Raw genomic sequence first — 16,602 nt, 5'->3', positions numbered from 1 at the left:
TTCTGGGTGAGGAAAGGCTGCCCCCTCCCCCCAGGCTCAGGGGGAGAAAGCTGCCTCTGCCCACCCAGCTGTTACCTGGGCAGGTGTAACCCACCCAGCTTCACTCCATGTGGCTCTCTGGCTCCTCCAAGTGGTGGCTGGGCTACATACAGCCACAGTGCCTGGAACTGCATCCTGTAGCTGAGCCTCAGGCAATAGAGGCTCCTGACTTGAGATCTAGAGGTCTCATGTTTGATGCCGGTTGCCCACAGCCCCCCAGAGGAGTGTTACCTGGTGGAAGCCGCTGGGCATCCAACAAGACCCTCCTGGGCTGTGAACAAAGGGCAGGGGTGGAGGGAGCAGAAATAATTCCTGGCTACTTCCCCCAGCCAATACACCCTTAGGTGCTGGAACTGGGGGCACTACCTCACCCCACTGCTTGAAGAGGATTCCATCATATACAGAGTTTACAGTTTAGTTCAGTGGCTCTCAGCTCCCCCACAATACAAATTGTTCCAGCCCCGCTGAATTCACCCATGTCCAGGTGAGCAGCAGCCTGAGAGAGATGGGTAGAGCAACCCCAGCCCAGCCCGGTTCAGCCCCTGGGGTGAGGTGATGCTAGCTGTGCAGATGGCATCTCATGGACCCCGTCTCCAGATGCTCCAATGGGGTGACTGACCAATCCAGTGGGTCTGTGGCTAAGGCACTGGACTGGGCTGCAGGAGATGTGGGTTTAATTCCTGCCTCTGCCATTGACTCCCTGTGTGACCTTGGGTGAGTCACTTAGTCCCTGTGGGCTTCAGTTCCCCTGTGTGCAATGGGGACGACAATCTGTCTCTTGGCAGCTCTTTGGGGCAGGGAGCATCTCACCATGGCCTGTGCAGCACCTGGCCCAATAGGGCCCAGAGCGCAGCCACTGGAATAGAACTAACACAAATGCCGGCTTCGTGCTGTGCTCAGGCCTGAACCAAAGCTGAGGTCTGGCAGGGAGTCCCAAGGGTTCCAGCTCCCCCCTCGGCCCATTTATACACTGAATGGGGCTGGCTGGGAGCAGAGCCGGGTCGGGCAGTGAGAGAGCTGCTCCATCTGAGTTGGCAGGAGCAGCGATCAAACCTGGGACTCCCAGAGTCTCTGGCTAAGTCAAAGTCCCAGGCCTATCTGCTCAGAGGCAGTATCAGACACTATGGGGCTCAACCACTAGAGAGCGATAGAGAGCCACAGTGTGGGGTACAGATAATGTGTTTTTTCCAGGAAATTCCACTCAGCGGTTTAGTTGACCCCATTAATCTTGGTTTAAAAAGCAGGAGAAGATTGAACCAGTCACTGACGCTGCCTGTGTCGTATCTCACTAATGCACAGCTGAGCAGTGCGCCTGGGCAGGATGGTGCCCCTGCTCTGCCACAGACTCCCTGTGTGATTCTGGGTAAGTCACTTAGCTTCTCCAGGCTAGATCTACAAAAGTCCCTTGCTCCGAGACACCCTGCAAGGCATGTAACTCCCACTCAGCTGCTGCCAAACACCGCAGACACCTAATGCACCTGGCACCCAAGTGTTTGCAGTAAGAATACACCGGAGAGGGTGCAGGTGTCAGATGCTGCATGATGGGGAGGAGGAGGAGACAGGTACAACACAGTGTGTTGTTTGGGAGGAAACCACAGTTTTGGCAGCTCCCAGCACATGACGAATTGCAAAGCCAGCTCCCTCGCCCAGTCTGGGGCTCAGAGCAGAGACTGCCGGAGCTTCGCCTTTTGCTGCACAGTCCCATCCCCCGGCCTCCCCTAGATGTGAGCCCCCATCTCTGGGGGTGGGGACCCTGGGTCAGTTACCTATGGAACTAATCGCTGCCTGCACCTTCAGATCCACCACATTGTCAATGATGCACTGAGCACCCGTGTGGTACGCAGGCACCAGGAGGGTGAGCAGCAGGAACACGGCAGCCTTCATCCCGCTGGGTGCTGAGCTACCTGCAGGGGAGAGACCCGGCCAATGCGTGAGACCCCAGAACAGGAGCCCTCTGGAACCGGTGGCAGGAGCCGAGGTGCATTCGCAAGGCAGCGGAGTGGGGCACAGGCATGATGGAAAGCCACAGTGCCAGGGAAGGGGGTGAGGGTGAGAGCGGGGACAGGCAGGGCCAAGGGGGCAGGGGATGTGGGGAGGAGAATGTGGGGGGCTGGAAGGGATACTGAGGGGTGGGGGAAATGTAATGGCAGCAAATAGGGGAAAGGGAGGAAGGATTTGGAGGAGGCGACTGGGAGCAGTGGGTGGGTGGGGAGGCAGGCAGGATGGGAATGGGGGTGTTATCGGGGAGGGCTGGAATGGAACTGACAGACGTCTGCTGTGGATCAGGTTACAGACTGATCTGATTCGCACTGTGCCTTCCTGGGGCGGATGCAGCTAGAAATATATGAAAGCATTTATAGCAAAAGAGTTTTTTAGTTAATAAGTATCATTAAATAGGTACAAAACTGGGTTTAGACCAGTCCTTATGGGATTAAAACCAGATTTACATTGATTTAGTTTAAGGGTAACATTTTCCCATGATTTAGGATTGTAACTCCCATTGACTTTCAATGAGACAAGGCTCCTAGAGGTCAGATACCAAAGGCATTTAGGCACCTAATGATGCACATAGGCGCCTAAGTCACAAAATGGATCATTGGCTCCTAAATCCTTTAGCTGCTTTACCAAGCTTTATCCCAAGCCGATCCCTTGCTACATGGAGAGGAGCTCTGCTCACATTGGATTAAGAGCGTCCCCACTGTGCCTGGAACCAGATTTACACCATCAGTTTTGAAAGCCATTGAAAGTTACACCACCGCCACCCTGACTATGGCCAAGGCCCAAGGGAACTGGGCACACCCAGGAGCCGTGCCCGAAAACCTGCCCCCAGGCTCTGGAGAATCTCACCTGAACCAATGGTACAAACTCACCTTCTGGCACAATCTTTCAAGAGGCTGCTCCCAGTTCACAAGCTGCCCCTTTATATAGGAGCCAGCTGGAACAGAGGTGGCGAAATCTTCCATCCCATTGGCCACTTGACAGCTGATTCCCCCATCCTGCAAGTGTGGGGCAACCCCAGGGCTGTTCCTAGGACAGAATGTTTCTCTTGTAACTTCCCTGTTTGCTCAACCCCTTCCCAGCTGTTCATTGCCAGGGCCAAATTCTCCCCTGGTGTAACTCCATTACATTGGAGGCGTTACACCAGCAGAGCCTTTGGCTCTGAGGGTCTGGACAGCCCTGGGGCTTCCCCTCTGTGGGAATTTCCGGGGTATTGTAAAGGGGCTGCTGGAAGGCAGGGCCACTCTGGGTTTGGCATCAGCTACCTGCAGATTGGAGACTAAGAAGTGGGCTGCGCTGCAGCTGAAGGTGTAATTAACTTTGCTGGAGCTAGCGAAGTGAAAATAGCAGTGTAGCCTCGGTGGTGCAGGAGGTGGGCTGGGCCAGCTGCCCCATGCATGTACCCTGGGTCCCAGACAGCCCATCCCGCCTCCCATCCTGCCGTGGCTACACAGCTGCTCTAGCCCACCTGGCTACAGTGTAGAGCAGGGGTCGGCAACCTTTCAGAAGTGGGGTGTCGAGTCTTCATTTATTCACTCTAATTTAAGGTTCCGCGTGCCAGTGATACATTTTAACGTTTTTAGAAGGTCTCTTTCTATAAGTCTATAATATATAACTAAACTATGGTTGTATGTAAAGTAACTAAGGTTTTTAAAATGTTTAAGAAGCTTCATTTAAAATTAAATTAAAATGCAGAGCCCCCGGACCGGTGGCCAGGGCCTGGGCAGTGTGAGTGCCACTGAAAATCATCTTGCGAGCTGCCTTTGGCACACGTGCCATAGGTTGCCTACCCCTGGTGTAGAGACAAGTGCCAGAGATGGGTTGAAAATGCACCAGCAGGATTTGTAGCCCAGCACGGGGCTGGGCAGGGAGGGCTGACAGGCAATCAGAGCCCAGCTTTCTGACCTCTCTCTAGTTGCTAGTGTGAGCCCCGTCTCACAGAGCCTTATGGGGCACCATCAGAGCATCCAGTGTGTGTAGCACAGGCCATTGCACATCATCCCTGTGTCCCCAATGCTGAGCCCAGTGACTCCTATTAGACAAAAGCATTTCAGCCCTTGGGTAACTCAACTGGTGCAGAAAACAGGAGAGATCGAGGTGCTGCCAACGGCCGAGGCCCCTGCAAGGCAGGGAATTGATTAGGGGAGATGCCCAGCTGCTCCCAGCAGGCCATCAAGCTCCACGCTGCAGAAGAAGCAAAAACACCCCAAGGTCCCTGCCAATCTGACCTGGGGGAATTGTCCTTTGAATAACCCCAAACCTGGGGTCAGCGTGACCTTGAGCATGGGAGCAAGAGCCACCAGCCACAGACCTGAGCTCCATCCTCCCAACCCTGGGGTGATGGGCACCTCTATGTACCACTGCACAAATCACAGCCATTCCCAGGTAGCGCTGGGCCACTGGCACACAGAAACCACTAGCCTGAGTTCTCCTGGTCTAATGCCCTGTACTGGCCTGTGTGCAGACACAGAGGGAGAGACAGTCCCTGCCCCAGAGAGCTCGCAGTCTAAAGAGATAAAGGGCTGGGAAAGGAAACTGAAGTAAAGAAAGGGGAAGTGACTGGCACAAGGTCACCCAGCAGGGCAGTGTCAGAACAAGGGACAGAACACAAATTGCCAGAGTCTCAGCCTGGTGCTCGAGCCATGAGACCACAGGGCCTCTAAACAGAGGGAAATGAATGATGAGGCAGAGATCTTCCAAAGGTCACACAGCGCAACTCAGGGAGACATCCCTGGCCTGAGAAGCTGAAGCGATGGTGTCTAGTTACCGCTGTTCTTGCTAAACAAGTACCTCAGAGAGACAATACAGAAGTGTTGTAACAGTGAGCTTGCAGCAGAGCAGGAAATAGAACCCAGGAGTCCTGACTCCCAACCCTCTGCCCCACCTAATAGACCCCCACTTCTCTCCCAAAGGGAGAACTAGAACCCAGGAGTCCTGACTCCCAGCCCCCCCTGCTCTAAACCTGTGACAAAGGGGAATTTTCTGTAATAGTTTTATAATTCCTAGGCATGGCTCAGTTTCCCTCAGCACTTTGCATTGCTCCCCAGTGAGTGCAGAAGGGTTAAATCTGCTCTTGGGGCTGAGCAGAAGCATTGAGGTCACGTAGCTGTCTGGGGTGGAATGAATGGGGCATTAAAGGACTGACTGAAACCGAGTGGTGTCAGTGGAGGATCCAGAAAGGCAATGGGACCCCAAAGCCTGAACAACTGACACCTCTCCGCAGGCGGAACATGTGAACTCAGCATGGGCCTGGGGGAGGAGGTGAATGGACTGAGGGGCGGCAGGAGGCCAAGATAAGAGCTGGCCTCCGGGGAGATGCAGATCTCACAGCTGGGACTGACAGAGAGAGAGGCCAAAAGTGGGTTGGCTGGGTGGTGCGTGGGCGTGGCCAGGATGGACGGTGTCTTAGCCTTTGCTTCTCTGCGCTAACCTGGGGACTTCCTGGGCTGGGTTCTAGCTAATAAACCTGACTGGTTGTGAAGGCTCCTTGTGTCACTGCAAATCCGCGCGTTGGGGCCTGAGGAGCGGACAAGTGTCTGACCAGGTGTCTGTCTCAGCGGGATTCACTCCAGCCCCAGAGGCTCAGTCGCAGAGGCATTGAGGATACGTGGCCTATGCCTAAGGAAGAGCCTGCAGGACCCCTTGGGGGACTGGCCCACTGCAGGGATTCCTTTGAGGGACTGTTTAAAAGCTGGGGCATAGCACAGATCCTGTGGACCAGTGACAGATCCTCACTCCTCACCCAGAGCTGGGAATGGAACCCAGGAGTCCTGGCTCCCAGCCTGCTGCTCTAACCCAACAGACACAAGTCCCCTTCCAGAACCAGTGATGGAACCCAAGACTCCTGGCTACCTCCCCCTTAAACCTCAATCCCACCCCTGAACTAGGAAAGAGAACCCAGGAGTCCTGCATTGACCACCAGCCTCTCCAGCGCCCAGTGCCCTGAACCTTGGCACAGGGGAAATCCCAGGAGCAGAAGCCAGCTGGGATTGACACAATAAGCAGATCCCCCTAAACCCAGGCCACCCTTCCTGAGAGAAGTGGGTGCATGCAGGGGAAGCTCCTGCCTGGAGCTGGGTGGGGGGAGGGTTGGTTCTCCAGGGCCCCCCTTCACTAGTGCTGAATCCACAGATCTCATTGACACTGACTGGGGTCCTGCTGGGTGCGTGGAGGCTGAACACGCCCAGCCCCTCCTCTCAGCAATGCACAATCCTTCCATTGTCGCCAGCCCCAGGGCAGCCCTCACCCAGCCCCGCTCGCTCAGCAAACAGACTTCACCCACGTCGGAGCTGCCACAGACTGGTTGGTGTAGACGTGGCACCATTTCTGCCAAGGGCCTGGGGTCAACCAGCCAGGGGACCCTTTTGAAACTGACACATGCCAGCCCCCCCCAGGACCTGTGAAACTGAACACTTCCCCTGGGCCGCCCTAGCCAGCAAATGTTCCTCACCCACAGCACTGAGTCCGTGTGAAAAACTCTGAAAACTTCATTAAGGGGACCAGGCACAGAGCTGGCACCCGGGAAACGCAGCAACCACAAATCATCTCGATACGCGAACCCCTACCCCCTCCCCTCCCCTGCTCTGTGGACCAGGGAGGGCCTTGGCTCTCTCACAATTTGCCCCATACAAAGTATGTCTACAACTAATGACTAAACCACCCACCCCTGCGGTGCCTTTGGCAGTGCCCTTCCCTGCGGGGACCCAGGGCAATGGGGGGGTTGGATGCGGGGCTGTGGGAGGCAGCGAGGACCAGGGGCGATGGGGGTGGGTGATGAGCCCCGCTGTCTCATGGCCAGAGCCAGGGCCTGGTGTCTGCTGCCATGTGGCCAGGACCAGGGGTGGCTCAGTGCCCACATCTAGAATCAGGAGCTGGGGACGGGAACTGCACGGCCAGAGCCGGATGCTGGAGCCCAGGAGTGTGTGGCTGGAGTCAGGAGTCAGCACCTGCCTCTGCGTGGCTGGAGCTAGCACTTGCTGCTATACAGCCAGGACCAGGGGTCAGCATCTGGAGCCAGCTCCCACCGCTGCCTGGTCAGAGCCTGGAACAGAACCGTGGGTTGGCGTCTGCTGCTGTGAGGCTGGGGGAGGGGCTCAGCACCAGGGGCTGGGGCTGAGTGGCTGCAGCCAGGGGCCACCGCAGGGCCAGAACTGGGGGCCAGAGGCTGACTGAAGCTCGGCGGCCGGAGCTGGGGGTCAGCACCCGCTGCCCTGTGGCCAGAGCAAGGGGTTGGCGCCAAAGCCCCGTGCTTGGAGCCCGCTGCCGTGCGGCTGAGGCTGGAGGCAGGGGAGGCCCTAGACTAGCTGCCAGCAATCGGCGCCCTAGGAGAACCATGCAATCGGTGCCCCCACCCCCAAGCCCCAAGGGCAGATCTAGGCTGAGGTTTCTGGTAAACGGGGAAACATTTTGCCCCTTTTTTCCTTTTAATGTTTTTTAAGCAGTTTTTTTTAGACAGAGACTTAATTATTCAGTTTGTCCGTCTGTCCATCTGTCTAACCAATGTTTCTGAGATCAGATAAAATAGAGACATGAAATTTTCAGAATAGATTTGTACACAAGAGCTAGATGATATTTCAGTCTGATTTCAAATAAAATGCATTCAAAATGTTAATTATAATGTTTATTATTACAAATCCCAAATCATCCATTACGCTGTCCAGCTTTAACTGCCATTTCCACCACATCCAATATAGAAAGAAATAAGAAAACTCTTCAATGAGCTTTAACCTGTTTTACAAAACACTCAGAATAAAAAACACTCTGTGCTTTTAAAACATGACTTTTCTTGCTTTAAGTTTCAAAAATTCAGTCACTAATTCTTTTAGATCCAGTTTTCCAGCTATTTCATGCTCTATTGACATTGTGATAAGTCCGAGTCTGTCTTGCACCATCGTTGAATGCAGATATGTTTTTATCAATTTTAACTTTGAGAAGCTACATTCCCCACTAGCTAAGGAAACTGGCAAAGTTAAAAGAATGCGTAGATCTATAAAAAATGTTTGGGAAACTGTCTGTGAGTTTATTTTCACAAACTTCAGCACTTTTTCAGGAGTGGAATGTTTCTTAAGTTGTCTTGAAAAAGCCTGAAGCTCACTACACAAATCTGTAGCATCAATGTCTTTTGAATTTTCACAAGTCAATGCCGACTCCAGTTTTATACAAAATCTGTTTTCTTTTGCAAGCTGTGGATATCATATAGAAAGCCAAATACTGACTCTAGCTGCTGCATCTGTTGAAATCTTTCATCAACCAAGTGAATAGCAGTATCAAGGACTGCAAAGTAGAAATTCACTTTGAACCTTTGTTTTGGGTTCTGAATGAGTGTGTCTCATCCTTCATACAAAAACTGCTGTTTCTTTTGCTGGTTCAAATTCTGTCAGAAAGTCTATTTCTTCAGCAAGCTCGAGAGAACCTACCAGTGTTCTTTTGAACCCTTCATCACTTCTGAATTCCTCCAGAATATTTTTAGTTTGCTGCAGTTTTTGAATAGTAGAATGTATGTTCAAGTTCTTTTCCTGAAGCTGCTTACAAGTGAGGCTAATCTCAAAAAGGATATTATACCACAAAATGAGTGAAGTCACAAATTTGAACTTGGAACGGCCATTTGCAAGAGCTTCTGCATCTGAATGTGCCGTATTGCCAGATGATCGAGTAAAGATAGTATCATCAGAAATTTCAATCAGGGCATCAAAGAGGCTTCAAAGCATCAATGCGACTCTCCCATCTTGTCTGACTAAGTGGTTTCACAGTTAGAGAATTCACATGTCGAGTCAGAATCTCCCAACGGTGTGTTGAGCCTGAGAAAAACACCTAAACACGTTGCACCAGGTCAAAGAAACTGCTTGCCTCCAAACAGCATCTAGCAGCATCATTGACAACCAAATTCAGAGACTGCTCACTGCAAGGAATGAATAAGGCCCTAGGATTGATTTCCATCATTCTCCTTTGCACACCATTGTCTTTACCCTTCATATTACTCCCATTATCATAGCCTTGGCCAGATAATGACATTGTTTCAAGCTCTTGTAGAATAGTTTCAGTCATAAATGCTCCAGTCGTCTCCTTCAGTGGTATGAAAACCAAAAAATGTTCCTTTATGAGCACTTCAATGTTAACTTCATCTGCAGACTTTTCCATATCCAAAAAAGGAATGATCATCGTCATTTGTTCAACGTGACTCACATCTGGTGTACAGTCCAGTATTATTGAAAAGTGTTTTGCAGAATGAGCAGCTTCTACACGTTTCTTTTTAATGGCATTTGCTAGGATTTGAATCAGTTAATTCTGCATATGTTTTCCTAAGTAATGAACTTGTGTTTCATGATCAGTTATTTTATGTAGATGCTCCTTCATGACTGGATCAAACAAAGCTAGGTATTCAACATATTTTAAAACTTTTCCATTACCTGGACTGTATAATTTTTCATGTCTACCGTGGCCACAGAATGCTAAATTTTGTCCACCGAGAACTCTAACTAAAGCAATCAGACTCTCTAATATTTGTTGCCAATATTCTTCTTTTTCCTTGATCACACGTAAATTTTCTTGGATAGTTTTTTCTTTTTTTCCCAATCATAATTCAAGTTCTTTCCAATTTTGAAAGCATTCCAAATGTTCTGTACTTCTTTCATGTGAAGAGAGAATTGAAGATGTGGTTTTCCAGTACTTTGAACCATTTTCTGTAAGTGATGTACCAATTGCTTGATTTCTAAACAACTTGCAGCAAAAGCAAAACACAGAGTTCTTCAACACTGAATGTTGTAACCAGTTTTGATGAATTTCTTCCCCATTAATGAGTTTCCTCTTGTAATGCTAAGCAGAGAATTTTCTTTTATTTCCATCCTTAGGGAAGGGAAATTCATGAACTTGTTCAGGTCCATGTTCCATGAGTATTTGCCGCACACTGTCAGCACATCTAGGCCATGATGCTGGGTCCCCATACTGTAACTTGTTTGTAACGTCCTCATCCTTTCTTCCTTCTACTTCATTTACTTCAATTTCTGCACGTGTCTCTGAAGGTGAATAAAATTTCTCCACTTCCATATCAGTCTGATGCTGTGAGCTGCCTTCATCTAGAAATAGTTTCCATCATCTTGAGTTTCCAAACTGCTTTTATGTGGACGTGAGCTACCTTCATCCATAGGCGCTGACTCCGTGGGTGCTCCGGGGCTGGAGCACCTACGGGGAAAAATTAGCGGGTGCTCTGCACCCACCAGCAGCCAAGCTCCTGACCCCCAGCCCCACCTCCTCCTCCTCCCTCCCGAGTGTGTCGCATCTCCGCCTACCTCCCAGCGCTTCCCACCGCCCTGCTGCCTAACAGCTGTTTGGCAGTGCTTTGGACTTTCCGGGAGGGAGGGGGAGAAGCGGGGACGCAGCGCGCTCAGGGGAGGAGGCGGAGAGGTGGTGGGGACTTGGGGGAACGGGGTAGAATGGGGCGGGGACTTTGGGAAAGGGGTGGAATGGGGACAGGGCGAGGGTGGGAAGGGGTGGGAAGAAGCAGGGAAGGAGCAGGGCCAGGGGCAGGATCGAGCACCCATCAGGCAAAGGGGAAGTCGGCGTCTATGCCCTCATCTCGAAGTAATATACCTTCATCTGGATCTTCCAAACTGCTTCCATGCGGATGTGAGCTAACCTCCTCTCCAAGTAAAACTCCTTCATCTGTGAACTGCTTCCATCTTTATTTGGATTAGAGAGAAGACATTTCAGGAAGGATCCCTGCTGTTTTGCTTGGTCCTTTTCCTTCTCAGCCTTTCGTTTATGACACTCAGCGCCTGAGGGTTTTCTTTTTCCTCTTTCTGCCACGGAGCATTTGAATATTGTTATGTACTGTGCTCCCGACTGCAAGCACTATAGCGTTAAGGATGGCTGACACACCCACCACATGGTTGGTGATTTAAACCACATTGCAGCCATCCCAACACGTCTTTTCACTGCTTAAAGGTTCAATGATTAGTAACATACACAGCACTCACTTACCTATTAAAACAGTAAGTTACAGCATTTACATGGAAACAAAATGACCTTTTTCAACGTTATAACCCAACACCAGTTGTTTGGAAAGTAATCCCCTTCCTCATGGTTACCCGCTTGGAGTGTGACATCATCACTTTTGTAGTCTATTAAGCCGCTGTTACTTTTCTTTTATGGACCTTATTTATTACATGTGAACCAGTTATAACGAAGAAAAGTTCATAATTATACAGCCCAATAATAACACTAAGGTTTAGTAACACTTAAAGATACACCTCTACCCCGATATAACACGATCCGATATAACATGCATTCGGATATAACGCGGTAAAGCAGTGCTCCAAGGGGGGGAGGGCGCTGCGCACTCTGGTGGATCAAAGCAAGTTAGATATAACGTGGTTTCACTGATAATGCGATAAGATTTTTTGGCTCCCGAGGACAGCGCTATATCGAGATAGAGGTGTACTCACATTTTGGATTTATAATGCTGAAAGATGTTATTCTTTATTCTTTGGCATCAAGAAACACAATTTTCCACAGTATTCACTCGATTCTTAACCATCCACCTGTGACGTGTGTTCAAATGACTGTTTGACATGTATCAACTTGCGATATCTCTGCTCTACATGAATTTCTGGCTATGCAACTGTCATAAATAAACAGATTAGGGTTAAGGTCTCTTTTACCTGGAAAGGGTTAACAAGCTCAGTAACCTGAGAAACACCTGACCAGAGGACCAATCAAGGGACAGGATAATTTCAAATCTCTGTGGAGGGAAGCCTTTGTCTGTGTTCCTTGTTTGCTCTGTGTTCTCTCTTTGGATCTAAGAGAGGCCAGGCATGTCTCCAAGTTCTCCTGGAGTAGTTCCTACTATCCAATAGTGAGTATTAATTAGAAAGGCGAATTAGTCTTATAATTTGATTTCTACATTTGCAATTGTGTGTTTGCTGGAGAAATATCTTTATTTCTGTTTGCTGTTACTTTGATTATTCTGAGAAAGGAGGGGGGGGGAGAGCCTCTCCAGGTTTAGACTCTGTGTATTGTTCCATCCGGGTATTACAGAAATAGTATACTTTCTTTTTGTTCTTTTAATAAATTCTTTTCTTTTCTTTGGACTTGGTTAATTCAAGGAGTTTAAATCAGGTCTCTCTCCTAAGCATTAGGAGAGGGGAGGGGGGAAATGGGTTGTTTCCCTTTGTGTTGAGATTCAAGGAGTTTGAATCAAGGTATTTTTCCCAAGGACTAGGGAAGGGGAGGGGGAGGTGAGTCCCTCTTTGTGTTGAGTCAAGGATTTGACTCGGTGTGTAATCTCTCCGGAGCAGGCTGAAGAGAGGAACGGGGGGGGAGAGGAGAACTGGCTGTTTCTCTCTCTCTGGTGAGATTCAAGGGGTTTGAATCTGGGTTCCCCAAGGGAAGCTTGGGGGACAGGCAGTGTGTTATCCACTTTAAATGTAACTGGTGGCAGCGAGAACCAGATCTAAACTAGGATTTTAGTTTAGAGGAGTCCATGCAGGTCCCCATCTTGGAACCCAACAGCTCCAAGTGGGGGAGAAACCTATGACAGCAACCTTGATGTATATTCAAGTTAGGTGTCACTAGCATTGCAGCTCTTCCCCGCTGGCACATGTGTTCATTGTGGCTGAGTTATTGCTTATGAAAATTGTGGAGTGGGTCATCTTGACCCTACATCGCAAATTGAAAAAAAAATTCGCTAAAATATTATTTATTTTTGCAGTAAATAGAAGAGTTGACATATTAATAAATTCTCAGAAATGTAGAGAAATGAATTATAATTCATATTCCCTCCATATGCGCATGGGAATTGGAATAATGGCATCGCTGTTATTTTATTTGTATTTTTTGTCATCTTTTCCTTTTATTTTTTTTTTAATTTGATTTTTTACCTTGAATTTGGTGCCCCATTTAACTTGGCACCCTAGGCATCTGCCTAGTTCGCCTGCATGGCCAGAGCCAGGGGGAGGGTTCAGTACCTGCTGCCCTGCGGTCGGAGCCCGGGGCCCCATTGCCAGGTCCCTGAAGTTCCGCCACTGGAGCCTGCCACCCAACACCCCCCCCCCCCGGCCCCCATCGTGGGTTAAGAACTCACCTTGCTCCTGCAGCACTGTGCCCCACCTCTCTCCAGAGGCGGTGCAAGGCGGCACATCCAGGAGCAAGAACGAAAAACGGGGCAGGTCCAAGGCTTGGCCCCCCACCCCCATCACTGCCTAGGAGGCTGTTGTGGCCGCACAAAAAGCCTCTGGTGGCTGCATTTGAGAAACGTTGCCCTAGAGTACAAGGCAGAATATACTGCTCTGTTCCTGTCAATGTGGGGCTATGTATGCTGGTTTGTTATTGTAGGGTCATGCAGGAGCACTAGGCACTGCATACGCTTGTTATTATAGGGTTGCTCAGTAGAGCAGAGAGCTGCATACACTGGTTTGTTATTGCAGGGTTGCTCCTGAGTGCAAGGGGCTGCACGTAGGTTTGTTATTGTAGGGTTGTTGGAACTTTGCAGCATGGTCTGACAGCAGCTTAGCAGAGGGGCTGAAGGAGCTCAAGGTTTAACTGAGCAGAGCCTGGCACAGCTTGTGCTGCTGGGAGACAAATCATCGGCTTCTCCAGCCAGTGCAGCCCCGATGCCCACAGAGCGACCCAGCAGGGACAGCAGCACCTGTCAAGCTGTGAGGGCCCCTGAATCTGCTCAACCCCCACCCCACCCCAGGGCTTTGGCATGGAGGGGAAGGGTACTGGAGTCACAGCCCTTTGCCAAGCAAAGGCAGCCCCATCTCCTGCCTTAGAGAGACGTCCTCTAGGCAGAGGTGCTGGAGCTGGGGGTGTGGCAGCACCCCCTGGCTGAAGTGGTTTCCATCCTATGCGGGGTTTACAGTCTGGTTCAATGGCTCTCAGCACCCCCACCCACGATACAAACTGTCCAGCAGCCCTGCCTCTGGGGGAAAAGGTGCGCTCAGCCCCGTGGCCCATTCAGCCCCTCGCTGCTCTGCGGGGGCTGTCACCGAGGGGCCCAGATACAGCCTGAGGCAACAGTGGGCTTGTGATATGGATGCTGGGATGGAATCCCACCCCCGAAGTCTGGGGCCTCGTAGGCTTTCCCATCCGCCACTTGATTTCACGAGCGTCAGTGGGGGATAAAGCCCAGAGTCTGAGCTATTCCGACTGTAGCCAGCCGGGCACAGCAGAGGACAGCATAGCCCCCTGCCTCCTCATGACCATAGGGACACTGGCAAGAAGATTTCGAATGGCCCCTAACTTTGGGTGCCCACGTTGAGACACCTGGGCCTGGATTTCAGAGGTGCTCCCAGCGGGGCTCGAGGGCACTTAGGGTGTGTCTACACTGCAGTTACGTGCCCACGGCTGGCCCGGGCCAGCTGACTCCGGCTCACGGGGCTCGAGCTGAGCAGCTGTTTACTTGCAGTGCAGACGTTCTGGCTTGGGCTGGAGCCCGAGCTGTGGGACCCTCCCACCTCGCAGGGTCGTAGAGCCAAAGCTCCTGCTTGAGCCCCAAAGGCTACACTGCAGTTAAACAGCCCCTTAGCCCGAGCACTGGGAGCTGGAGTCAGCTGGCCCGGGCCAGCCGCGGGTGTGTAATTGAAAATCAGCCCCCAGCCATCTCTGGGTGGGCACCAAAACCTGAAGCATCCAGTGCTGGCCATTTACTCCCTACCGAATCCCTGGACCTGAACTCCATGGGTGAGGCCACTTTGCCTGGCCTGTGTTTGGCTCTAGGCTGCATCTACTGGGAGCCTAGCAGGTCCCCTAGGTTTGATGTATCCTGAGGGCAGCACATAGCTCTGGGAAGGCTCAGTAATTGAATGAGTCTGTTCAATTACACGGATCTGCTTCTAGCCAGGCCAGCATGAGGCGGTTGGTTGTGTTTTGCTTGGGTCTGTAAAACAAAACTAAATAAAGTGGCTGGTGGAAGCAGCGCAATGAACATTTAATAAGAAGCAGTGGCAGAGCTAATAGCGGTCCGGGGGCAACCATTAGGTATACGTGTGGTGCCTTTTCAAGCCAATAGGTATAACTGAAGGTGGAACCACCAATGACCCAGCTGCCTCCTGGTTCCACCACTGATCAAAATGTAGCTCTGCTGATGCTAAGAATCCGGAGTCTATTGAGGAGGAACATGTGACAGACAGCACCCTTGCTTGGAGAACCCATACTTTGCAAAATGAGACATGGACTTTCATTCACCCTGCACTGAATTGCAGCCACTTCTGGGGTGGAGCTCAGTAGCTGCATAACAACACACAGCAACACTGCACAGAGACTGCCTGCCCAGCACTGAAATGCAGACATCTCTGGATGGAGCACAGTTGATGTGCACCAGCAGTCAACAACACTACACAGGGATCACTCACCCAGCACTGAAATGGTGCCACCTCTGGGGTAGGAATGCAGCAGCTGCTGAACAGCCACAGAGTGACACTACTCATAGTTTAGAGCAGGGTGTGAGGAAGACTCTCACTTCCATTTGTAAGCTCTGGGGGAGTTTACAGGAACAGAACATGCTGTTAACCTGAGCTGAACAGCAGCCAGGACACAATAGATTAGGTCTGCACTGCGGGTAACCAGACAACAGCTCTGCCATGAGGGATTTGCTCTGATTGATGGAGGGAGGGATGGGGCAGGGAGCCAGTCAAGCCTGGGGAACAAATTCCTTCTCCAGGAGGCTTTGCTCCAGGATCTTGGAGCCCAGGCTCTACGGCCATTAATTACTGCACCACCCAGCCGGAAGGGAAGGGCTGGGGCAGGTCTCTGCGCTCCACATGTCACAAGCAGACAAGGCAGAACGAACCATGTCACAGAATGAATCAATTGCATAGCCTGGAATAGAACCCAGGAATCCTAACTACCAGCTCTCTGCTCTGACCATTAGACCCCACTCCGCTTGCAGTCAGGATTGAACCCAGGAGTCCTGACTCCTAGACCCCCTCGCCCTGTTTCTCTAACCCACTGGTTCTCATCCAGGGATACGTGTGCCCCTGGGGGTATGCAGAGGTCTTCCAGGGGGTACATCAACAGACTACATAAAAAGAATTAGCAAAGTCAGTACAAACTAAAATTTCATACAATGACTTGTTTATACTGCTCTATATACCATACACTGAAATGTAAGTACAATACTTATATTCCAATTGATTTATTTTATAATTATATAGTAAAAATGAGAGAAAGCAATTGTCAATAATACTGTGCTGGGACACTTTTGTATTTTGTAAGTAAGTAGTTTTTAAATGAGATGAAACTTGGGTACGCAAGACAAATCGGACTCCTGAAAGGGGCACAGTAGCCTGGAAAGGTTGAGAGCCACATCTCTAACCCACTAGACCTCCCACTGCTCCCACAGCTCCAGATAGAACCCAGGAGTCCTGACACCCAGCCCCCCTGCTCTAACCATTAGATCCACTCCTTTCCTGAAGCTGGTGACAGAACCCAGGAATCCAGACTCACAGCCCTGTATGTTGTGTGGATAATAGTGAGGTGACGTGCAGTGTGCAGCTTTGCTTGGCTCATGGGGCCTTAACAGAGAAATTCTGTAGCCACTGGGTGCCCTCTGGTGGCTGGAGGTAGCTC

This window comes from Mauremys mutica, chromosome 20, assembly GCF_020497125.1.
Source record: "Mauremys mutica isolate MM-2020 ecotype Southern chromosome 20, ASM2049712v1, whole genome shotgun sequence".
In the NCBI taxonomy this organism is placed as follows: Eukaryota; Metazoa; Chordata; order Testudines; family Geoemydidae; genus Mauremys; species Mauremys mutica.
This window is presented reverse-complemented; position numbering follows the sequence as displayed.